The sequence below is a fragment of the Mya arenaria genome, chromosome 2 (assembly GCF_026914265.1).
Source record: "Mya arenaria isolate MELC-2E11 chromosome 2, ASM2691426v1".
NCBI lineage: Eukaryota > Metazoa > Mollusca > Bivalvia > Myida > Myidae > Mya > Mya arenaria.
The window spans coordinates 69,086,684-69,112,722 of record NC_069123.1 but is presented as its reverse complement, the minus strand read 5'-3'; the positions used below and the strand labels follow the sequence as shown (position 1 = coordinate 69,112,722).

General features: G+C 36.1%; 1 protein-coding gene and 1 long non-coding RNA gene across 2 annotated transcripts in view; one reads left to right on the top strand and one right to left on the bottom strand.

The window, feature by feature from the left end:
- The window catches only part of LOC128205924 (FAD-dependent oxidoreductase domain-containing protein 2-like), a 61,686-nt gene extending 38,335 nt beyond the window's left edge, over positions 1–23,351 (bottom strand). The window contains exon 1 of the mRNA XM_052907989.1: positions 23,215–23,351. The gene's annotated coding sequence lies outside the window, so the exon portion shown is untranslated. The remainder of the gene's footprint in view (positions 1–23,214) is intronic.
- Positions 5,168–7,198, top strand: LOC128205941 (uncharacterized). Its single transcript, XR_008256350.1, has 4 exons — positions 5,168–5,548; positions 6,222–6,318; positions 6,557–6,653; positions 6,931–7,198. It is a non-coding gene; the product is annotated as an uncharacterized LOC128205941 (long non-coding RNA).
- Positions 23,352–26,039: the final 2,688 nt, after the last annotated feature.

Below are 26,039 nucleotides of genomic sequence, written 5' to 3'. Positions count from 1 at the left end.
TTTCGTTTTTCTCAAATAAATTTATTGAAACAAACCCTAATTGGACAACAAGACAGAAAATGCTTTCTGCAAACATAGGTTTTCTTTTTATATCAGATCAGATAAGCTATAAACATAAATGTTTTGTTGTGGTAATATAAATGTCTCTAGTATGGTGCAATTATCATTACCTTTGATATTAAACATATATATTATAAATTGCTAATTGCAGTATGTGCTAGTGTTACCACAAAACAAAATGAGTAACATTAGCAGTATGTCACATTAGCAGTTGGACAGAATGTTTCACAACAAATTAAAATACAGACCTACCACAGACTGTTTGAGCTTGATACAGTATAAAACAAACTATATAAATGATTGATAAACACGGTCAATTGATAATCACAAAAATTCTTAATTCTGTCCAATAAATAACGATATCAAACACAAAAGCGGTATGAATTCAATATAAACTACGTACCTAATGAATGAATACTTACAAACGATAGTTTACAGACCACATTGTTATGTTCGAATAATTGACTCTGGGAAAGTCATCAAATTTCAACGATTTTCTTGCTTTATTAAGCGCTTGTCTTAATGCTAGCGTGACATAATGTTAACGTTACATCGAAGGACAGAATGAGCCAAACTTGGATTAAGTTTTTATCACCGGTATTCACCACTATTTTTATCATTTCAATGTCAACTGTGAACCAGTCCAATATAAAAGTAATCGCTACCCGGATGTTAACCCTCAGTCGGTGTAAATTATTCACGAATAGAAAAGGTGCTATCGTCATGCTAAAATGGGACAGAATCGATTTTGAGTAACATTAACACATTTTTAGACCTAAAAAACTTTATGATCGGGAATGACCAATTTCTTGTTACATGCAATACTGTTTTTATCCGACACGTAGTCTTTGTTTTCAGTGATTTAATAAAGGTGTGTTTAGGCTTAAAACAGTTAGCAGTGGATCATGTCTGCTAATGTTACACAACAATTCGAGGACAGATTACCGTAACGTTATCACCATGCGCAATTACCGAAAATTTAAGTATATTACGAACGAAATGCAATCATTTTAGATATATTATTGTTTTAATTAACATTTCTTGCAAACATTATTCAACAGACAAGAATAAAATACTTACCAGATGTTACTGAAAAGCATCCTCAAAAAAGTGGTATATTGGTACCGGGAAGATTTTCTGTCTTTTTTGTCCTAAATATCGGCATATTTTTACATTTTTTTACCTTATTTAACACAATATTTTCATTATTTTAATACAAATCACTTCTATTAGGTGTTCTTATTGGGTTGGGAAAGGCAATTGCTGTAGATATGACGTTGACATGCAATAACAATAAATGAAAGCAAATGGGCCAAATAATTGCCTTTTTTGTGAAATCTGCCATTATACACGTTTTGTTTAGGAAAAATCATTTTTTTACAAACAACTTCAGCAATAATTCCATTCAAAATGCACAGCTTTATATCAATTCAGTTGACGTATCCCCATGTATTTGAAGTTACAGTAAATGCTCTTTTCAATCGCGTCTAAAGGTTTTTCGGTGCTTTGATAAGATAGCATACGTTAGACAAATTTTATGAACTTACACGTTTTAATTCTTTAAGGAAAATTTTATTTTTACAAGCAACTTCAGCAATAATACCTTTTAAAATGCAGAGCTTATCAGATGGTCCTTTTCCTGCGGTGAGGACAAACATGTGGTCAGTTAATGTATGTAGAAACTATGTTCAGAATATAGGTCAGTTAATGAAGATGAAACTATTTTTAGAATATCGGAACTAGTTTGTTTTTATGAATGTGAATATGATTGTCCTTTTTAAAGTTTATTGATAAATTTAATGTTATTTATGTTTAATGTAAGTACCTTTATAGAAACAGTACTGGTGCTGTTATGAATGCTTCATACTCTTTGGATGTTAAACAGGTTTAATCCGAACTACTTTGCTTCACCAAACGTATGCATGACTCACTGTCGTATCAGGGCATGTTTGCTTATATAAATTAAAAGCCTAATGTGTAAAAACTATGCCAAGAATACACCCAAACGAAGCTATTATGCAAAAATGAAAACATCTCATTAGAAATATAAACGCCTAAAGTCATAGAATGAATAGTATCTTGTTATTGTGTAGCAGGTAAATTACAATGTATAGTATTTAAAGCATTAGCAATGCGAAACCTGAGATACAACTATTTTAACACTAAGACAATAATTATATTTGTTTCTTATCTCATAAAAGTCAAATAAAAAATCACCATTACAAATAAGCTTCAGGGTCACGTCAGGTTTAAATAACAAATCCTGCAGGTGATGGGACACTTGGGGTCGGTAATAATTTCTGAAACATCATGGGCTAAACTAAAGTAAATATCAATACTGTATGTTATCTCCCTACCAGAGCCTCCATTATCTTGACCCTCATTAATCTGATAAATATAACGATCTAAAAATAGTTATATTATGCTAAAAACAAAAAGCCGGGATACATAATTACAGCGCGGAAATAGCCGAACAAGCAAAAACTCATACTCGGACTGCAACACGACCAATCCATTTGTATGGTTTCGACGTCGTTCTGCTAAACATAGAGCGCATTGAGCCCAAAAAATGGGTTAAAATGACATGAATAGAAGTAGTTCTTTGGAGTTTGTGGTCTTAAGACTACCTGCGCGCATGCGCAAATAGTCTAAAAAAGTGTTATTCTCATCTTAGTTAAAAAATTGGTTGTTGTTGTTTTTATCAGAATGGTATGGTTTAAGCATTATAGTTTGCAATAATACTAACAAGTTCACAAGTTAGCTCAATAAGGCTGACGAGTTCACAAGTAAGTTCAATAAGACTAACAAGTTCAAAAGTTAGCTCAATAAGGCTGACAAGTTCACAAGTTAGCTCAATTAGGCTGACAAAATTCACAAGTAAGCTAAAAAAAAGGCTAACAAGTTCACAATATTAGCTCAATAAGGCTGACAAGTTTACAAGTTAGCTCAATAACTAACAGGTTCATAAAGTTAGCTCAATAAGGCTAACACATTCACAAGTTAGCTCAATAAGGCTGACAAGTTCACAAATTAGCTCAATAAGACTGACAAGTTCACAAGTTAGCTCAATAAGGCTGACAATAAGACTGTCAGGTTCACAAGTTAGCTCAATAAGCCTGACAAGTTCACAAGTTGGCTCAATAAGGCTGACAAGTTCACAAGTTAGCTCAATAAGGCTGACAAGTTCACAAGTTAGCTCAATAAGGCTGACAAGTTCACAAGTTAGCTCAATAAGACTAACAGGTTCACAAGTTAGCTCAATAAGGCTGACAAGTTCACAAATTAGCTCAATAAGGCTGACAAGTTCACAAGTTAGCTCAATAAGACTAACAGGCTCACAAGTTAGCTCAATAAGGCTGACAAGTTCACATATTAGCTCAAAAAGACTAACAGGTTCACAAGTTAGCTCAATAAGACTGACAAGTTCACAAGTTAGCTCAATAAGTGGTGCACATGCATAGACATTAAAATGTATGTCATAGGTTCGAAGCCACAGAAGACGCAGTTTTTTCTCACAAGTTCATTGTTTGTAATAATAATAGTTTATGTAACTCAAGTTGTACTTTTATTAACTGTAACAAGAATTGTGGCAAGTTCTGGAAAAACTTGTCTTACACCCCCATGTAAGATGAGTCACATGCAACAACGCGCCACTTCTAATTTCTTTTATTGTATGGTTTATGAAAAGTATATTATGCCATTTCAATAAAGTGCAATCAAAAAAATAAGTATGCAAGAATTTCAATTAAAATTGAAAATAAATAAGCGTAAAAGCACAATTTTTAGAGGAACTATTTGACATCAATTGTGATTTAAAATTACTGCTCCTTATGACGTCAGTAAACTACGTCGCAGGCCCTTTTAGGTGAAATGTACGAAAGTGCGTTTTTAACATCAATTTGTCCACAAATTGATAATTTTAGACATTCAATAAAAATATCAATAAATTTTTTCCTGTCCAGATCGAAAAATCCGACCCTTGGGCACGCCCCATGCAGAAATTATTTCAATGTTTTTTCAAATCCTAACAATTCCTATGATTTCTTAGCAAATACCAATGTTTTCTCATTTGCAAAACATTGGAATTCTTTGGAATAGACAATCCTAACAAATCCAAAGAATTCTTAAGACTTCTTTGGATATTTATATTGGAAAAGAAAGGAAAAGATTGGAATAATAATCCAAACTTATCCTAGCTTTTCTGAATTGGAAAAAGTTGTCATTACTTAGAAATGCAACCATTTTTCTGTAAAATGAAAATCCAAACATTTGGATTAGTTAGGAATTTAGTATCATGACATTGAGCACATAGGACAACTTACTCTATATTAGAATTCAACAGTTTCCTTTTTCAGATTTTTTTCAATATAATGTCTAATGTTTACCAATGGTATTGATTAATATTTGTGAGTAGTATTTTGTTATCACCTGTTGCACAGAATTCATCAAAGCATCAGTTGATGAGGTATTTTCATGAACCTAACTTCTTGAACTTGAATCATCGAAATTAAATGAATGTGATGAACTGTTTAACCATTTAAAAGATGAGACGACCAGCAGAATATAATAAGATGCATCAGCAACAGGCAGATAGTTGAGGTAGCTGTGGTTACAACTGACTGTTGCATTTAGAGTAACACTATTGGCCCAGTCATAACCCAAAGATTATAAATAAAAAAAAAAATAACATGCTTAAAGAAAATTCCATATCAAAATAACATGAACATTGAAATTAAATTTATTTTAATTAAAGCACCACATATATCATATGTATCATGTAAGGTGCCATGGATTGTTCCACTCACAGGTGATTGTCACATTGCCTGGATACAGTAATATATTTTTATATTTTTTTATATATTTTTTATATTTTTATTATTTATTATTTCGGTCAAGATAGTGAATATATGTCATTTTAAAAAAAAATATTACTAACTTTTTCCATGAAAAATTGTGGAATATTTTTTAAAATGATATATATTCGCTATCTTGACAAAAAAAAAAATATTTAAAAAAAAATTAAACAAAAAATATTTAAAAAAAATAAATAAATAAATAAATATACCTGTATCCAGCCAATATGACGAGCACCTGTGGTAAACACTGGTTAATTAGTTGCCAAACAAGTTAAATGTACCTTCTTTCAAGGTTCACTAAACTAAAACGACCCTACAATCATTGACAATGACGCAAGGCGATGTCCAGAGTTTTTCTTCCAACTTTCGGTTTCGCTTACGTCTTTATTAATTAGAAATAAAATTAGATGGACCATGATCTCTGAGAATGGGGAAAAATGCAATTGATTTGCTTGTAATTGATTGTCTCTCAAATATTTATTAAAAAATATAAATTCTAACGTAGCTATATATTCTAACGGTTACGCATTTAAGACGAAACGCTCTTCACTGGCGGAGGTAATTTCGAACTCCCGCTATTTTTGTCGGAATAATGCGCCAAATAAACTGAAGTGTTGTTTCGTTTATTTAAGGTAAGTTCAAGCGAAGTAAGGGGTGTAATTCAATTACTTTTATAACGATCTTTTACGCTAACATTATTGCTTAAAATGAAATAGCAACATTTTGAAGTAATGAGCAAATATGTTTTGTTGTAATACATTTTCGCGACAAACGTACGAAATAGGTTTGTGTAGAAACACAGTTCAATGAATGTTTGTGACTTACGCGTACATCTAATACTTCATTGTTATATATTTTAACAGCTATTATATTTGTTTCTTAATGTATGTAAGCTAATTTTGTCTAGAAAAAGAATCAATTGCCATAAAGGGTCGGCAGTGATGCAAAAGTGGGTGGGGAAGGTCAAAAACTAAAACGTTTAAAAAGTCCATGTTTTATATAGTTTTGAGGAACGATCTTTTAGGGGTGTGAAACATATATTATTGGCAACATGTTTTGGGGTAGTAAGGAGTTAACAAATTTTACAATAAAAGATTAATTAATATTTTTGATCAAAAAAACTTTCACATTTATTCAAAAAAGTCTCTTGACATTGCTTATCACTTCTTTTTTTTTTTATGTCAAAATGCCCCAGACTACCTATTCAACAATGTTGTGAGTTCTTTATTATATTTTGTCAAATAAATAACCACTATGCAAGCAAATTATAGTTTAGTGTCTGAAATGATGTTTCATATATCTTAGCCGGCCTAAAGGAGCTAACAAAGATATCATCAGTCCACAAAGGAATCAACCAGTGAAGGAGAAAAACATTCAAAGCTGTAAATTGCCAAATCCATCAGTGAGTAGTCTATTTTTAAAGCACATGGTAAGATTTCCATGTTGCAATGGATAAATGGGTATGAGTCATGCTTGTGAAATATTGAACCTCAAAACTAAGTAGAAATTGATATTTTTAACATTTTAAATTGTGGTCCTTCAATGGGCTTTTGCATCGCTGCTGACCCTAGACCTTTTAAATAACCACTATGCAAGCAAATTATAGTTTAGTGTCTGAAATGATGTTTCGTCTATTTTAGCCGGACTTAAGGAGCTAACAAAGAAATCATCAGTCCACAAAAGAATCAACCAGTGAAGGAGAAAAACATTCAAAGCTGTAAAATGCCAAATCCATCAGTGAGTAGACTATTTTTCAATGCACATTGATTTTGAAAACAATATTGTGGATGTGTGGAGTGGATTTTATTTGTAACGGACAAACACTATTAAGAATCTTTAAAAAAAAATCAGACTTAATATATTTGAGCACTTTGGTTCGAACAAATAAAATAATATATCATTAATTTATATACCTGTGACATTGAAATCTTAATTTGCACTGATTTGATAACCAACTCGCCGTTAGAAATTGGAAACTATTGGCAGTACAAATAAAAAAAGAAATATTTTTCAGGTTGGAAGATGGATGTCAAAGTCTCAGACAAAAGCTTCCAGAGTTCAGAAAAGATCACTTCAACAAAAACAAGCACGAGAAGAATGACTGCAAAAAATCTTTTCGCTGATGCGTTTCCTCATCAAGTGTATAAGGAAAACGGACCTGTCTACAGAGACTAGATGTAAATGTCAAGGACTGAAATGAGCAATTCAATGGCTCATTTCTAATTGTGTTAAGTGTCATAAAAAATTAAAACTGTTATAAATGGACATGTAGTAATGATGAAATTATCATCCTGTTGCGAATAACATTTACTTATTCATGAACTTAGTTCATGAATGACATTTTGAAAAAATCATATTCATTAACTAAGTGGGAGTTCATGAACATGATTTGTCCAAATTATCATTCTTGAATAGTTCATGTTATTCTCAAAAAGCACACGCTTGACGTCACTGACATGGATATTAATTTGATGGACTAAAGAAGCTCCATACATGGAAAATGACAAATGCGAATCAATTAATACGCTGTCTAGAATAAAAAATAACAACTGTATAACTAATTTTATCAGTAAATACAAAACTGTGAGTCTAGCCCGCTGATGCCAAAAATTAAGTCATTAATAACTATGCATTTAAACTCCAGAATGACCTTTATGAACCATTAATGTACAGGTGATATTTATTGTTTCTTAAATACAATAACTTATAAACTGTGTTAGTTTGAATTTTTTATCCATGTTTTCATGCACATTGGTTAAAAGTACATGTTTGAAAAATATAATGATATAATTAAAGAGAGATAACTGTTTTACTTGCGTTTATGCTGTAAGAGCGTAGAAGGGCATGTGAGTGAATTTCATAAAGCATGTTAGAGCATCTTGGGTCATTTGCTTGCTTACCCTACTGCATTCATACAGCATAAAAGCAGTAAAATGTGAGCATTACTTATAATTTTAATACATAATAAAAAAATGTTCATTTCGGTTAAACAGTAGGAGTACTTTTATCTTGTTCTGTGCGTATCGCAGGCAGAAAAAGGACTTGCAGTTTACTCTAGATTGATCATGGTGTTAAAGACCTTCGCCAACAGTTATGTATTAAATAATGCAATTGAGTATTTGTTCTTTTAGAAATGTAACCAACAACATATGTTGGTATGAAAGAATAGCTGATTTTGTAATGTATTATAATATATTTGTTTTAAATGACTAATCCTTAATTAAGAAAAGTAATCTACATTTCATGATGAAATGGAATTGGTTGCGTAAAACTGGCGCTTACAAGAATGTGTTTTCTATTTTCTTGTTGACTAATTTTTTTTCATGATAGTGGTTGACATTTTTATTTTTAAACAAGAAAGTTATAATGTACCTTTTGATATCAAATGGTTTTCTACGACATGTGCAACTTAAAACATGACATGTTGTCTGTAAATTTGTCTCAGTGTGTTCACATGCATTCTGGTGAACAGGCTTTATCACTAATCACTCAGCAAAACATTGGATTACTTAAGAATTTGGTAGATATAAAATGATAAGAAAACCTAAGAATTCTTGGGAACTCCTAACAAATCCTATGTTTTTCAATTTGACTCCAATGGGTAAAAATCCAATGTTTTCCATCTAGGAATACATAGGAAAAGATAGGACTTTTGCATCCAGATTCAGTTCGGAATACTTAGGAAAACATTGGATTGTGGGGCCAATACCGCCCATGTTTTCCAAAGTATTCCAACTCAGAAAAACATTGGATTACTTAAGAATTTGGTAGATATAAAATGATAAGAAAACCTAAGAATTCTTGGGAACTCCTAACAAATCCTATGTTTTCCAATTTGACTCCAATGGGTAAAAATCCAAAGCTTTCCAATGTTTTCCATCTAGGAATACATAGGAAAAGATAGGAATTTTGCATCCAGATTCAGTTCGGACTACTTAGGAAAACATTGGATTTTGGGGCCAATACCGCCCATGTTTTCCAAAGTATTCCAACTCTTTATTCCTAGGAATAGATAGGAAAAGATTGGAAATTCTAAGAATTAAATCCTAAGATTTCTTAGGATATTCTTAAGAATACTTAGGAAATCCAATTTAATTTCTGCAAGGGGCTGCGTCACTGGTAACTCGGCAAGGCTTGTTACCACCTCACACACTCATGTCAGATTTTTCTATCTGTACCTGAAACACATGATAGATACATTGCCAATCACACACATTTGATAAAATAAGATAATTAAATTTTTTGGTTTTGACCATTTTATAGCAAAATAAAACTACTTAATATATAATTGAAACTCCCCTGCATGTATTTTATGTTTTTTTGTGTGTTTTTTTCAGTTATATTTTTCTTCTCAATATTTATGTATTCTGAAAATAAAACAGATGTTTCACCTTAAAGCTGCACTCTCACAGATTTACCATGTTTACAACTTTGTTGTTTTTTGGCTCGGAAAGAGCAAATTTTTGCATAAATGTCTGCAAACCAATGACAAAAGATTGCTGACAAAAGATCAGATCGCAGCTTTTCATATTTCCATTCGAAAATTAATGTTTTGGTTTAAACAGTATTTATTCTATATAAGTACATTTAGCAAATACGTACATTACATACATAATACTTAAGGATTGAGGAGATAGCTTAGAGCTAATATATATACCTCTCTCCTTAAGAGAATTAATTAATGTTTTATGGCTTAAACCATTACTAACTTGTCAGCGGCAGCCTTATATAACTGGTTTCCATGCATATTCGCAAAAATTGGCTCGTTCCAAGACAAAAAAAAAAAAAAGTTGTCGAAACTGTCAATCTGTGAGAGTGCAGCTTTAAACAGACATTTCACCTTAAACAGACATTTCACCTGAAACAGACATTTCACTTTAAACAGACATTTCACCTGAAACAGATGTTCCACCTTAAACGCAGATGTTTCACCTGACACAGATGTTTCACCTTAAACAGACATTTCACCAGTCCTAATAAACAGACATTTCACCTTAAACAGACATTCACCTGAAACAGATGTTTCACCAGTCCTGAAACAGATGTTTCACCTTAAACAGATGTTTCACCTTAAACAGACATTTTACCTTAAACAGATGTTTCACCTTAAACAGACATTTCACCAGTCCACAGACAAATCACATGTTTTGTTTCCATTACTCAAAAACTTGAAAATCATGTATATTATTAGTTCTACATTGACCAGCAAAAGAGCATTTCAAGGGCATTCAAGCATTTCTTTGGAAAAAGGGGAATGTGATTCGATGCATGTTAGATTTATCTTCACGCTGGTAATTAACATGAGACCAATACAGCAAAACATTGTTGAGTTATGATGAACATTCCAGCACTGAACTGAGTGAAATTCAACGAGAGGTGAAGTGTTTATGATTTTCATGCAGTATTTAGTTTTATTCTCGTCTTGTATATCAGCAACAACAAAGTGTTCGTTCTGTTGTTTATTCCCAGTGACTGGTTTAACTGTAAACGCTGTTTCAAGGATCGGGTTGTTGTTTGAATGACAAAGGGCATGTTTTATACCAAATCAATTGAGATTGAAAAAATAACATGAATTAACATCCTAGTACTTTTAAATGATTTCCTTGGGCCACACAAAATTAATATTTTACTAAACTGATTTACCACAACTATTTTTGGGGAAAAGCCTCAGAAAAAGACTTTCATCATGCTGCATCAAACAACAACTAACATGGTAATGTGTGTCTCTGACAACTTCTAGAACATTGAAACAGTTGTTTTAAACACAGAGCTGTCACAGAAATATGACAAATGCTCCCATAAGTATATATATATTTAAACATATATGTTCGATAAAAAGTTTGATTAAAATCTAGTTTATCTTAACAAATGCCTTCCACTGCTTGTTTCTCTACATATTTGTGAAGAATTCCCTAAAAAGGAACTATTGCCCACTTGGCCAATATGGCCCTGAATCACACACCAGAGTGCCTGGAGAACTGTTGCCCACTTGGCCAATATGGCCCTGAATCACACGCCAGAGTGCCTGGAGAACTGTTGCCCACTTGGCCAATATGGCCCTGAATCACACACCGGAGTGCCTGGAGAACTGTTGCCCACTTGGCCAAAATGGCCCTAAATCACACACCGGAGTGCCTGGAGAACTATAGCCCACTTGGCCAATATGGCCCTGAATCACACACCAGAGTGCCTGGAGAACTGTTGCCCACTTGGCCAATATGGCCCTGAATCACACACCAGAGTGCCTGGAGAACTGTTGCCCACTTGGCCAATATGGCCCTGAATCACACACCAGAGTGCCTGGAGAACTATTGCCCACTTGGCCAATATGGCCCTGAATCACACACCAGAGTGCCTGGAGAACTATTGCCCACTTGGCCAATATGGCCCTGAATCACACACCAGAGTGCCTGGAGAACTATTGCCCACTTGGCCAATATGGCCCTGAATCACACACCAGAGTGCCTGGAGAACTGTTGCCCACTTGGCCAATATGGCCCTAAATCACACACCGGAGTGCCTGGAGAACTATAGCCCACTTGGCCAATATGGCCCTGAATCACACACCGGAGTGCCTGGAGAACTATAGCCCACTTGGCCAATATGGCCCTGAATCACACACCAGAGTGCCTGGAGAACTATTGCCCACTTGGCCAATATGGCCCTGAATCACACACCAGAGTGCCTGGAGAACTATTGCCCACTTGGCCAATATGGCCCTGAATCACACACCAGAGTGCCTGGAGAACTATTGCCCACTTGGCCAATATGGCCCTGAATCACACACCAGAGTGCCTGGAGAACTGTTGCCCACTTGGCCAATATGGCCCTGATTCACACACCAGAGTGCCTGGAGAACTGTTGCCCATTTGGCCAATATGGCCCTGAATCACACACCAGAGTGCCTGGAGAACTGTTGCCCACTTGGCCAATATGGCCCTAAATCACACACCGGAGTGCCTGGAGAACTATAGCCCACTTGGCCAATATGGCCCTGAATCACACACCGGAGTGCCTGGAGAACTGTTGCCCACTTGGCCAATATGGCCCTGAATCACACACCAGAGTGCCTGGAGAACTGTTGCCCACTTGGCCAATATGGCCCTGAATCACACACCAGAGTGCCTGGAGAACTATTGCCCACTTGGCCAATATGGCCCTGAATCACACACCAGAGTGCCTGGAGAACTGTTGCCCACTTGGCCAATATGGCCCTGAATCACACACCAGAGTGCCTGGAGAACTGTTGCCCACTTGGCCAATATGGCCCTAAATCACACACCGGAGTGCCTGGAGAACTATAGCCCACTTGGCCAATATGGCCCTGAATCACACACCGGAGTGCCTGGAGAACTATAGCCCACTTGGCCAATATGGCCCTGAATCACACACCAGAGTGCCTGGAGAACTATTGCCCACTTGGCCAATATGGCCCTGAATCACACACCAGAGTGCCTGGAGAACTATTGCCCACTTGGCCAATATGGCCCTGAATCACACACCAGAGTGCCTGGAGAACTGTTGCCCACTTGGCCAATATGGCCCTGAATCACACACCAGAGTGCCTGGAGAACTGTTGCCCACTTGGCCAATATGGCCCTGAATCACACGCCAGAGTGCCTGGAGAACTGTTGCCCACTTGGCCAATATGGCCCTGAATCACACGCCAGAGTGCCTGGAGAACTGTTGCCCACTTGGCCAATATGGCCCTGAATCACACACCAGAGTGCCTGGAGAACTGTTGCCCACTTGGCCAATATGGCCCTGAATCACACACCAGAGTGCCTGGAGAACTGTTGCCCACTTGGCCAATATGGCCCTGAATCACACACCAGAGTGCCTGGAGAACTATTGCCCACTTGGCCACACACCAGAGTGCCTGGAGAACTGTTGCCCACTTGGCCAATATGGCCCTGAATCACACACCAGAGTGCCTGGAGAACTGTTGCCCACTTGGCCAATATGGCCCTGAATCACACACCAGAGTGCCTGGAGAACTGTTGCCCACTTGGCCAATATGGCCCTGAATCACACACCAGAGTGCCTGGAGAACTATTGCCCACTTGGCCAATATGGCCCTGAATCACACACCAGAGTGCCTGGAGAACTGTTGCCCACTTGGCCAATATGGCCCTGAATCACACACCAGAGTGCCTGGAGAACTATTGCCCACTTGGCCAATATGGCCCTGAATCACACACCAGAGTGCCTGGAGAACTGTTGCCCACTTGGCAAATATGACCCTGAATCACACACCAGAGTGCCTAGAGAACTGTTGCCCACTTGGCAAATATGACCCTGAATCACACATCAGAGTGCCTGGAGAACTGTTGCCCACTTGGCCAATATGGCCCTGAATCACACACCAGAGTGCCCGGAATGGCCCTGAATCACACACCAGAGTGCCTGGAGAACTATTGCCCACTTGGCCAATATGGCCCTGAATCACACACCAGAGTGCCTGGAGAACTATTGCCCACTTGGCCAATATGGCCCTGAATCCCACACCGGAGTGCCTGGAGAACTATTGACCACTTGGCCAATATGGCCCTGAATCCCACACCGGAGTGCCCGGAGAACTATTACCAAGCAAGTCATTTGTTGCTTAGACAAAATTGGTTAATTCATCTAAAATTGAGAAGCAAGCCATAGTTGAGGTAGTCCAATGGATAGAAAGAATAAATGTGGTTGCTAAGGCAGTTGATAGTTGCTAAGGGGGTCCATCATTGTCAATGGAACTAGGAAGCAAGCAATTGCCAAGGAATTCTTTGAATACAGGGATGAAACGTGGCTGCGAAGGATATAAGTGGTTGCTTAGGAGGTCTATGGTTGCTAATGAATGTGATGGTAAAAGGGAAGCAAGGTAGCAAGGAATATGAGATGATTACAAAGGAAGCAAGCTGCTGCAATGGAATAGGTTGCTTGGAAAAAAAGGTTTGTTTTAAACAAAATTTGTGGCTTTTAAGGTGGCCGTAGTTCACTAAGGAAAGTGGTAGTTCCTATGAAAGTAAAGTTATATGAACAAGGTATATCCCCCGCCGTTGTTTTTTAGTATATTTTGTTTTTCTCGCAACCCGACTCCAACCAAAATTGTACACAAGCACAGGTCAAGAGTGGGAATAATTCTTGGATATATTAACATATTATAAAAGGATATTTGTTATTCATATTGTGTGTAGTGTAGGTGAGATCAATGTCAAGGTCATTTTGGCTAAAAAAAAGGAAAAGGAGTCCTTGATTTATAACATCAATGAAATAGCAAGCCTTAAGTATTTTCGATAAAGTAATATGGTAATCCATCAATGCATAAGTAAGTTAAAGCACGGACACTAGTATGTGTACTCTGACCTTTAAATGTCTCGTGTGACCTTGACCTTTGAGGTATGGACCTGGATTAAGGTCACTGCACATCGTCTCAATGAGGACAACATTTGTACCAAGTAATATGGTAATCCATCAATGCATAAGTAAGTTAAAGCACGGACACAAGCATGTGTACTCTGACCTTTAAGTGTCTCGTGTGACCTTGACCTTTGAGGTATGGACCCGGGTCAAGGTCACTGCACTTCGTCTCAATGAGGACAACATTTGTACCAAGTAATATGGTAATCCATCAATGCATAAGTAAGTTAAAGCACGGACACTAGTATGTGTACTCTGACCTTTAAATGTCTTGTGTGACCTTGACCTTTGAGGTATGGACCTGGATTAAGGTCACTGCACATCGTCTCAATGAGGACAACATTTGAACCAAGAAATATGGTAATCCATCAATGCATAAGTAAGTTGTAGCGCGGACACAAGCATGTGTACTCTGACCTTTAAATGTCTTGTGTTACCTTGACCTTTGAGGTATGGACCCGGATCAAGGTCACTGCACATCGTCTCAATGAGGACAACATTTGTACCAAGTAATATGGTAATCCATCAATGCATAAGTAAGTTATAGGGCGGACACGAGTATGTGTACTCTGACCTTTAAATGTCTTGTGTGACCTTGACCTTTTAGGTATGGACCTGGGTCAACGTCACTGCATCAACGTCACTGCACATCGTCTCAATGAGGACAACATTTGTACCAAGTAATATGGTAATCCATCAATGCATAAGAAAGTTATAGCGCGGACAAGAGAATGTGTACTCTGACCTATAAATGTCTCGTGTGACCTTGACCTTTGAGGTATGGACCCGGGTCAAGGTCACTGCACATCGTTTCAATGAAAACAACATTTGTATCAAGTAATATGGTAATCAATCCATGCATAAGTAAGTTATAGCACATACACGAAATGTTACAGCCAGATGGACAGATGGAAGGACAGACAGACAGACTGACAGACGGACGAAGTGCATTCCTATAATCCCCTCCACACTCCGTGGCGGGGTATTAAAAAAGTTGGTAGAGGACCAATACACAAAGCTTCAATTAACTCACTGAATATCATTCAGCCCCCCGGGCTGGGCCAATTACAACTCCCAGTGCACAACTTGAGCATATTTTGTAGTCAGGACCACAAAACAATGATACATGCCAAATAACTTAGCTCTTGGCATAATAAAAACAGCAATGCGTCGCCTTAGTGCAATAACTCAATAACTGCATATAGATATAGAAGCAGATATTGAGCTCTTGCAATAAGGTGATGCATGATTGTTGTTTTTAAGAAGATTTTCCCGACATAAAACTGTTTAAAACAAAGGATGCTCGGGGTGGGGCTAATGTATATCCAAGAGGTATCATTTGAACAAACCTGGTAAAGGACCAAAAGACAATGCTACATACCAAATACCTTAAACTTAGGCATTGTCTATTTGGTAAAGAATATTTTCAAATATTTTCCTTATAGAAGTCTATGTCAAACAAGTAACCATAAAACTTCCTTTAAGCCTTGTCATTATGGAGAATATTTATAATACAGTGGAAACTCACTAAACCGGACAAGGTCCGGACTGGACAAAATTTCCGGTTTAGTGAGGATTCCGGTTTAGTGGGGATTTGATGTACGGGGTAAATTTACTCAAAATATTAACTGAGTTAACCTTTATAGTCTTTTGTTTGCCAGGGACAGTTCACTTCTCCGACGTTTAAACGGAGGTTGAGACATGATTAAAGCACTTGCAAAAGTGATAAGCATAATTAAACATTTCTGTGTTTTTATAATCATCTTTTTTCCAAGTCTTGAAATAAAACAACTCGCGTAATTTAATGCTTGTTTAGTATGTTTGTGATTTAATTAACGCACCGCTCTAATTTGATTCAATCATAGAAGTCTTAAGATAAAACAACCCTCCAAAATGATCACTAAATATCCATTTCTAGTTCTTTATTTTCTGCAACAAACAAATTAATGTTTCAATCAATTTTCTTTTTCAAGTTTGATTATCGCGCAACAGTCAATCCACAGCGTAATCATCATTATCGAGTTAACACAACATCACAGGTGTAATATTTAACGACGCACCGGCTGTCAAAACAAAGTGACACGCGATTCGCGAATTCCTAATACACAAAATTATTTTGACATGTTTGAAAAAATAAACGTCCGGTTTTGTGAGGTAAAATTACGTTGACAACTAACAAATTTTCTCGATTTTTTGTCCGGTATCCGGAATTCCGGTTTTGTAAGGATTTTTTTACATTGAAAATAGAAGGGGAAAAATGGGACTCTGAAAAAAGTCTGGTATCCCGAGGATTCCGGTTTTGTGGAGATCCAGTTTAGTGAGTTTCCACTGTACCTATACAAGTCAATATAAAAAGGAAAACCTGGGCAAGCCAATTTTGACCTCAGGTTAATGATCTTGGTAAAGTACAACTAGACAATGCTATCCGTCTAATATCTTACTTCTAGGCCTTATCATTTTAGATAAAGTTTAAAAGAGTTTCCTTTAGAAGGAGCAATGTCAAACAAGTGAGCCCAAGAGTGGGGTCAATTTTCAACATAATAAAATGTATCCAGTAATTGAATAGCCTACAACCAAGAGGTTTTTTTTTATCTGAGAAGATAAATAACTACCCGACAAACATTGCGTGCCTTGCACAATTTAAAATTAATTCGCATTTTGTCAAGTATGTGATTCCAAATTTGAACTCTGTATTATCAATTTCACAGATTTTAAGAAGCTTGCTGAATGAGGAAAATTGGTTTTTATTTAGCACGCAAGGTTTTTAACAGTGCATCTAATTTACATTTAGGGTATTCATAGTTTTCTTAGTTCTTATTTCATTGAGGGCTTTTCTCTAAAATATAAACAAGCAATCTACATTTACAAAATAAAGCAATAGAATGCATGACAAGACAAGTAAAAATACAGGCCAATAAAGCACTGACATCTAATTCTTGTTTATCATCTTCATACAACTGTGATTTTTGTGCTGTACGATAAATTTAAAAATGCTTCCTTCAAAGTTCCAGTAATTATATCTGGGAAGACCTACCAAGATTAAAGTGAAAGAAATTGTTTCAAACATTTTGGATCTGAGATTATGGCAATTTGATCCTTTACACGATTATACTTATGTCTTATCATCTAAAAGTTATGATATTTTGATCATAAATGACTAAAAACACAGTCAAAATACCAGGTTACTGTGATTTCTTAGGCAAATCCGGAATAAGGCAACTTTTCATACACCTTTATAAACAAAATGCCTTACAATGAATTTTACTATTCTTATATGTGTTATAAACTTTTCAAAAGTACAGTTTGGTGCAGATTGTATTTTTTAAATATTAGCAGTGAATGGAAACATCAAACTTTTGAACATGTGAGGCCAAAGACGCAACAGATCCCATCAGAGAAAAGCTTGCTCTTACATACAGTAAATTCTCCGTCCACAGGAAAAACTGGTTATGCCAATTTGCATATTATCAAGTACATCAACATACTATATATTTACCCCTCAACTTCCATCGCATAACAATATACAAGGAATTTTTATCTTGTTATTGTTTGTATTGTGTCAGCAGGTCCCGTAAAATATCAATCAATATTTTAGAAAGTGTTAATTTATGATATGTTAAATGTATTGTAGCCATACCTGTAGGATACCTGTAGGATGATTTTGGGTTCTGTATAAGGACTTGTGCCCTTTTTAAACCCCTCTTCGTCTAAACTTGTTTCGTCACGATCTATCTTCGGAGCTCATAAAATGTTATCGTGTAAAGGTTGTTGGTAACAGTTATGAGTATATATGATTAAATTACAGCTGTCCATAGACAACTTTGATACAGGTCTCAAAACTGGTACAGCATGTCTCCTTGCCAGTGGCGGTCCAACCTTACTTTAAATGATTCTACATCTTCAGCATCTATCACATGTTGAGGCAAGTCATTCCACACTTGTATAACACGACGAGAAAACTGGTGCTGGCAGAAAGTGGTCCTAAATCTGGGTTTTTCAAGCTTTAAGTTATGCCCTCTTGTTGATGAAGCGTAGCAAAAGAATCTTTCAAAGTCACAATCATCGATACCTTTTACAATCTTAAAAGTCTGTATAGCGTCTCCACGCATTCTTCTATGAGCAAGAGTGGGTAATTTTAACTGCTTGAGCCTTTCTTCATATGACATATCTTTTAGAGATGGAATCAATTTTGTAGCCCTCTTTTGTAGTCTTTCTAAACTTTCAATATCTTTTCTCATATATGGGTGCCAAACCACATTCGCAAACTCAAGATGGGGTCGGACCATAGCTGTATACAACTTCATGAAAGTGTACTTATCCATGAAATCAAAAGTTCTGTTGATTATAGATAATATACTGTTTGCCTTGTTTATCTTTGTAGATATGTGTTTATGAAATTTCAAGTCCCTTTCAAACAATACTCCTAAATCACTCTCTTCTGTAGCAGATTCCAAAGGTATATTGTTCATTAAATACTTCTTTTCAGGATTATTATACCCATAGTGTATAATTTTGCACTTATCAACATTGAATGTAAGCTCCCACTTTTTAGCCCAATCACACAATGAATTCAGGTCATCCTGAAGGTTGTCGGAATCTGTTGTTGGGGCATACACTTTCGTGTCATCAGCAAACACCTTGATACTTGAGTTAACTACCTCTGTGATATCATTCACGTAAATGATAAAAAGTACAGGTCCTAAAACACTACCCTGAGGCACACCGCTATCAACATTTCTCCAATCTGATGTACATCCCTTGACCGATACACATTGTCGTCGATTCGCTAGGAAATCATCTATCCACATCAGCAAATTGCCCCTGATTCCAAGAGAAGATACTTTCTTTAACAGTCTTTTGTGTGGAACCTTATCAAAGGCCTTTGCTAGATCCAGATACACACTATCCCAACTCTGATGGTTTTCAACAAATTCTGTCCAATCTTCCATTACATTTAAAAGTTGAAGAGCACATGACCGCTTTGATCTAAAACCATATTGATCATTTGACAGTAACTGATTTTCATTCAAATGCTTTATAATATGTTGCCGAACTATTTTCTCTAGAAGTTTGCATACAACCGATGTAAGACTGACAGGACGATAGTTCCCAGGGTCAGTTTTCTTTCCCTTCTTAAATAGTGGTGAAATTCTTGCATCTTTCCAATCTGAAGGTACTTTCCCTGTATTTACAGATTTGTTAAATATTATAGTTAATGGCTCAACAAAAATATCTGGCATACTTTTCAATAGGAATGGGTGTATACAATCAGGGCCCATGGATTTACTAGGGTCAATGTCTTTCAAAAGCTTCAAAACTTCTTCTTCAGAAACAGTAAGAGAACTGAGTTCACTATTCACGTCTTTATCCTCAATATCAGGTATGTTGTCAATATTTTCCTTTGTAAACACAGTAGTAAAAAATTCATTCAGTACATCCACCTTTTCTTTATCATTTCTTACAAATTCCCCATTTTCACGTTTGAGATTAGAAATATTGCTTCTTGATTTTGTTTTAGACTTCACATATCGCCAGAATTGTTTCGGCTCACTCTTAGCTTTCTGGGATATATTTCTTTCATATTGTCTCTTACTATTCTTTACAAAGTCATTTGCCCTATTTCTCACTATTTTATACGCTTCATAGTCTTCATTTCTTCTAGTAGCCAAATACTTGTCCCAAGCATGACGCTTTTTCTTAATATGCGACAGAACTTCACCAGACATCCATAATGGCTTTGTTTTACAGCCCGTTTTAGGTTTAGACTTTGGAACATATTTATCAACACTAACTTTATACTTCTCGGAGAAGGAGCTCCACATTTCATTGACATCACTATCACAAAGTGTTTCTTTCCAGTTGACAGACTCCCAATCTTGAACAAATGCAGGCAAATTACATCTTCTGTAGCTGTAAGACATATTCCCAGTGTAAACTTCTTTATAGTTACAGCAAAAATCAAATACTAAAGTCACATGATCACTTAACCCAATAGATGGTAAATGCTCAAAATTGGTAACGTTATTTTCATCCTTGGACAGTACTAGATCCAGCAAATTCAAAGGCTGATCATTCCTACATCTTGTAAATTGTTGTACATGCTGGAATAGAAAATTATCCCTCAAGCATTCAATAAACATATATTCATGGTGAGATTCACTGTGAATGGTTGTATATGTTTCCCACTCAATGTCTTTCATGTTAAAGTCTCCGGTTACAAGCAAATTCTCAGAAATTCTAGCTGCTTCCCGTAGCAATTCAATAATTATGTCGCAATTGTCCGTTTCAGAAGGGCTTCTATAGATACATCCAATTACAACAGTCTCATCTTCAACAATCCAGTCTATCCAAGAAGCATCATGGTACATCAAGTTTAAGTTTACATTTGGTGAAATATTAAGCTCAGATTTTGCATAAATTAACACACCTCTACCATCATCTGTGCTTGGAAATGCTGTATATCCATCAAGAGCATAAATTACTGATGAGCAGGACACATTGTCATGGTTAAGCTTCGGTAAAACTTCACTTACAAATATAAAATCCGGATTAATCAATGTAACCTGTACCTGCAACTCACTCATCTTATTTTGCAACTGATCTGCATTAGTATATAAACATTTACACTTATTTAAAACAATTTCAGTCTTTCGATGTTCATTAATCAATGATTCTTCAAATTCTTGACTAGACTTTGCTGATTCTGGACTAGAAATATCACTCACCTCAATATCACTGTCAATTGACTCATTAACTCGGGAGCCACTGGTCATTTGTCCACTATTTACTGTATTATCACAGTTATCAACTGATCGATAACTATTTATCGAATTTTCATCACTAACAACTGAAATAACATTAACTTCAAAACTTTTAACTGTTTGAACATTTAACATATTTACACCATCCTCCTGGTCCGGTCTAACGTTGAAAACGAGGTGCTGGAGCAATGAGATTTGTGATCCCACTTGCTCTCCTGTTCGCCCCCCTTTCAATTATCTCCCCTCTGAAAATCACCAAATTCTTATTTCCTTCATCCGTCCTCCTCCTTTCTAACTCTCGTTTTAGCATCATGCTTTTCTCCCTTTCCTCCTTAGACTGATCTGGTGTGATAAACACTTTATTCCATGCATGCGCATATTCTTCCCCTCTTTTGGTTCTCAAAAGTCTTGTTCCCCCTAGAACATGGTGCTTATCAGAGACAGAATCCAACTGAACTTTGATCAGTCTTGGTTTGGTACCTGGTGCTCCAAGTCTGACAGACTTTACAATGTTAACATCTTGACAATCTATCACCTCCATTATTTTCTTGATACAAATTTCATCATCTTCTTTTTTGTTTTCACTACCTGCGTCAGGTTCGGGTACATTGTGAATGATTACATTGCACTTCCTCTCCTCCCTTTCTCTGTAACTCTTAATCGCCAACTCAACCCTATCACAAATAGCAACATCCATGGATTTTTTCAGATCTTCAACTTTCTGCTCACAATTCTGGATCTGCTGTTTCTGATCAAGTAGAGCCCTTCCAAACTCCGTTAGCTTGGGCAGGACACGGGTACAACCATCACAATTGAACGGAAGATTCTTTGTTGAAGGTTCGTTTTTGAGAGTTTCATATAGCTTGTTGGAAATGTGGCTACAATCTAAGCAAAACCAATGTAGGCATACACTGCAGTTCATAGACTTCTGGCTTTTCTTAAACGTGAGGTCGCACTGAGCACACCCTTTGTTATTCACAGTTTGAGTCGCCATATTTTCCTGATTTTCCTCACAACTCGTCAAACGTATACTCTACTGTTACCAACAACACAATTTTTGATTAGATGGAACTTTTATCACTAGATAATCAAAGATTAAACTAAAAATATTGGTCTCTTCATTTTTTTCCTGCTGACCGGAAACCGGAACCGGAATACTTTTTCATAAGTGTTTTAATTTTACGTTTAAAAGTGATTTCAAGTGGATGATCTTTTCCCACGTTATCGTGAAGTTATTTGATAAACTGTTTCCAGTTACAGTTGGGTCTATCTATTAACAGAATGGGTAAGAAAGGATTACTGAAAGGTTTTCTTAAATGAAATGAAGTATTTTTTTTATAAATTCTTGAATGAAATAATAAACTTTTGGTGTAAATATAAGTAATGAATTGCGGGATTGGTGTCATTATCGGGGATATGAACGCAATTAGGCTGGTCAAAGTATGCGTGGAGTTCTGACTCCACACACTTTGACCAGCCCAATTGTGTTCATACCCGATAATGACATCAACCCGGCAATTCATTCCTTAAATGAACATACTTCCGCCTACAGTGGACCGTTACATTACTTTCTCCTCCGAGAAGACTTGTACCGTGTCTTGGCCTGAGTAACTTGTGGGTAAGGCAACTCTAGCAGTTGTCTGCATCCCACTGCTGCCACCATTTGAAACGTGCGAGAGCACAGAAGCAGATACCTTCAGAGAAAAGCATGCTCAACCCTGAAGGGGGCGACTGGTCTTATATACAGAATATTCTCCGTCCACAAGGACAACTGGTTATGCAAAATTGCATATTATCAAGTACATCAACATACTATGAACACACTTTCCCCTACAGCGGAATGTTACACTATGACCGCACTTCCGCCTACTGCAGTACGTTACACTTTTCTCATATAAATACAGGTTTTTTTAAAAATTAAAATTTTCTTACATAACATTATATGTTTCGCTTTATATGAAACTGTAGACATGAAAGTAGTTAATGTCATTAAGAGTAAGCATTGTAAAATAAATTCGCATTTAATCCACATATCCGAAATACTTTTTAATCCGAAAGTAATTCCAGAAATGGTACTGCACAATTTATTTTAAGTTCATTCATTTATCTGCAAAATAAACATGTTGAGTTTATACCTGATATCATTCTCCAGGAATGTTATGTATTGACAATTTACATAATGAATATTGTCAAGACCTCTGGCGAATTCTTTAGTTTTGTTTAGTTCTACTAACTTCCTAGTAGCATAGTAGCAATCAACACGCTTCCTTTATAATGAAATTGCATACAACTTGAAAACATACTCGGTGAATTCCCTTGAAAAGCATTTTGAAACAAAAATGTTTGGAATTCTCTGCGTGTTTTTTGATTTTGTTTTTTGCCATTTTTTATGAAATATGATCCTTTTTTCCTTTTCTTTTCTTAGCACAAAATGGTATCATATCAATCAGCTGAAATACGTTTTTTTCTACGTTGTAAAACTGGCATAGCCCTGGTTAGGGTATACAGGGTGTTTCGCTTCACGAAATTGGACATATTCCAATGCCTTCAGCATTTAATTAAGGATTGATCGCATTTGTTGTTGTGTTTATGCTGTATGAACGCAGGAGGGCACGCAGGCAAATTCCATGAAGCGCGCTAGCCGTTCTTAGTCATTTGCTCGCTTGCACTACTGGGTTTACTATTACTTGGTTAACTATTATCACACCTCTATCATCGTCTTCCGCAGTCTCATGTAAAGTGACTGTTATTGTGACAATGTGTGCAATTAATTGACGAATAACTATACCACTTGGACGGCCTGTCACGTGACGTCATAGGGGTCTGCTGCCAGGTATATTCCACTGCTGAGTTTTGTCTGTTTTAACTTTCAAACACTTATTTTTGTGAACAGTTACTTCTGGTTCGAACATCACATCCGGCATTTGAATTGTCACCATGCATGTTCCCTTAATGAAACATGTAGTTTGAAGGCAACTGCTCTAGTTTGAAGGCGAATGTCAGATACCTTTTTTAAGCGGTCCTGCTAAACGCCACTAAGGTTTACTTAGAACTCCTATTAGAACTACTGGGATATTCTTAAAAACACAATGAAATGTTATCATATGTTGAAAATATATTATGACAAAATCTAAAGTTCAGAAAGGAAGCTTACTCTTACGTTATTGCATGCATGTATATGCGAAAATAATAGAAAACGTTTTCAAAAGAATCTTTTTTGATGACAAAATCAGGTTGTTTATAGAAAATTTACAGATAAATTTGATTTAAAGGGCTTTTATATGTTAATTGTCGTAAATGGCCTGCAAAATTTGTATTATATTGTTTAGACTTCTTGGGTTTATAGCAATATGAAAGTTTGAGTGACACTACTAAATGATGATTAATTGATTGAAATATTTACTTTCAAACATTATACCTCGTAAATTAAAAAAACAAACAGAACAGGATCAACTTTAAATTCAGATTAGACACTACACAGTGACATGAGTGAAGACATGTTGTAAAGTTTGCTGCCACCGTCTCTGTTTCGGAAACAACGTCCTAAATACAATGTTAAACATTTTCACCCAAACTGGGACACTTTGACATGGTACATCTGTCGTTAAACGGCCCGGTAGCAAAACGTCCCAATTTTAAATAAAAGCGTTTTAGTCTTGCGAATCCACATGAACCCAGTGCACTGTTATTTTATCCAGAACGATTGGTCCAACCATCAACTTACCATTATAAATACTTTTTTTCAAAATTAATTCATACATTGCTCATATATTTTTTTTAAACGTTATATATCGACCAAACGTTTTGACTGTAAGTTTATCAAAAGGGTCAGCCCGATTGAAATGTAAAAGTGTCCAAAGCAAAACGCCCCAGATTGCTTCATTAGAACGGTTTAAACAAATCCAAGGCGCCTTAATCCAGGTTAAGTCCTATTAAATAACGTTGACGTGTTGACTCTTTATATGTATATATATATAGTAAACCCAACTTCAATAAAAATACATCCCAGATACATGTACATCCATAAAATGTGTGTACCGTCGCAAAAACAGTATGGGTCATTTATCGATAAATTACAGTTTATGGTTGTAACTAAATTCATATTGCGTGATCAAATAGTGCTGACTAAAGTTTAAAACTTGGATGGCCAAGATGGATCTACCGACCCCAAAACACAAGGGGCATCTGATAGTGAATGCAAACTACAACTTAGGTGTTAAGGCCATATGTCGAACTGTTCTAGTTATTGTGGTAACAGGCAACCAGTTAGTGAACTTTTTTCGTTCTAGGCCAAATCTTTCTTTATTGATTGTGTTTTTTTTCAGAACATTGTTGCCCATGTCATACAATCCCGAAAACAAGAGCGACAATTAACTTTTTAAGAACAACCTAACAAAGAAGTTTTAGGTCTAACCGCTCTTGCGCTTTCAAGACAAGATTTGGTCTACCAACCGACCGACTGACTGACAAACTAGCATTTGCAAGCATATATATGCCATATTTTGCAAGGGGGCATAGCTTGATCGTCATAAAAACATTGGTTAACTTATTAAGTATATAATACAATGGCATATCAAACGAAATCGTCCACCCATCACCATATCACCGAGTCTTTATCTCACTATCTTCTGGCGCACAACTAACCTTTTATTCGGTAACAACAATAAGTTTTATCGTTGTATATATGTATCATGACTTGAATTAATAGTTTGTTCATGTAATGAGGAACACGCTTGTGTTCGAATTACTGTTGAATCTCGAGTCATAAAACATTTTTCAAAAAAAAAATATCGCCTTTTGGTAATTGTTTGTCAGTGAAACTAAATGTAAATAAGAACTTAAATAAATATAATAGAACATCATATTAACTAATAAATAATTTTCAAGAAGTCAATTACCAGATACGTATACAGTTACTGTCTGCCAATAAATTAATCTAGCCGTAGTGCTGACTCCTCCA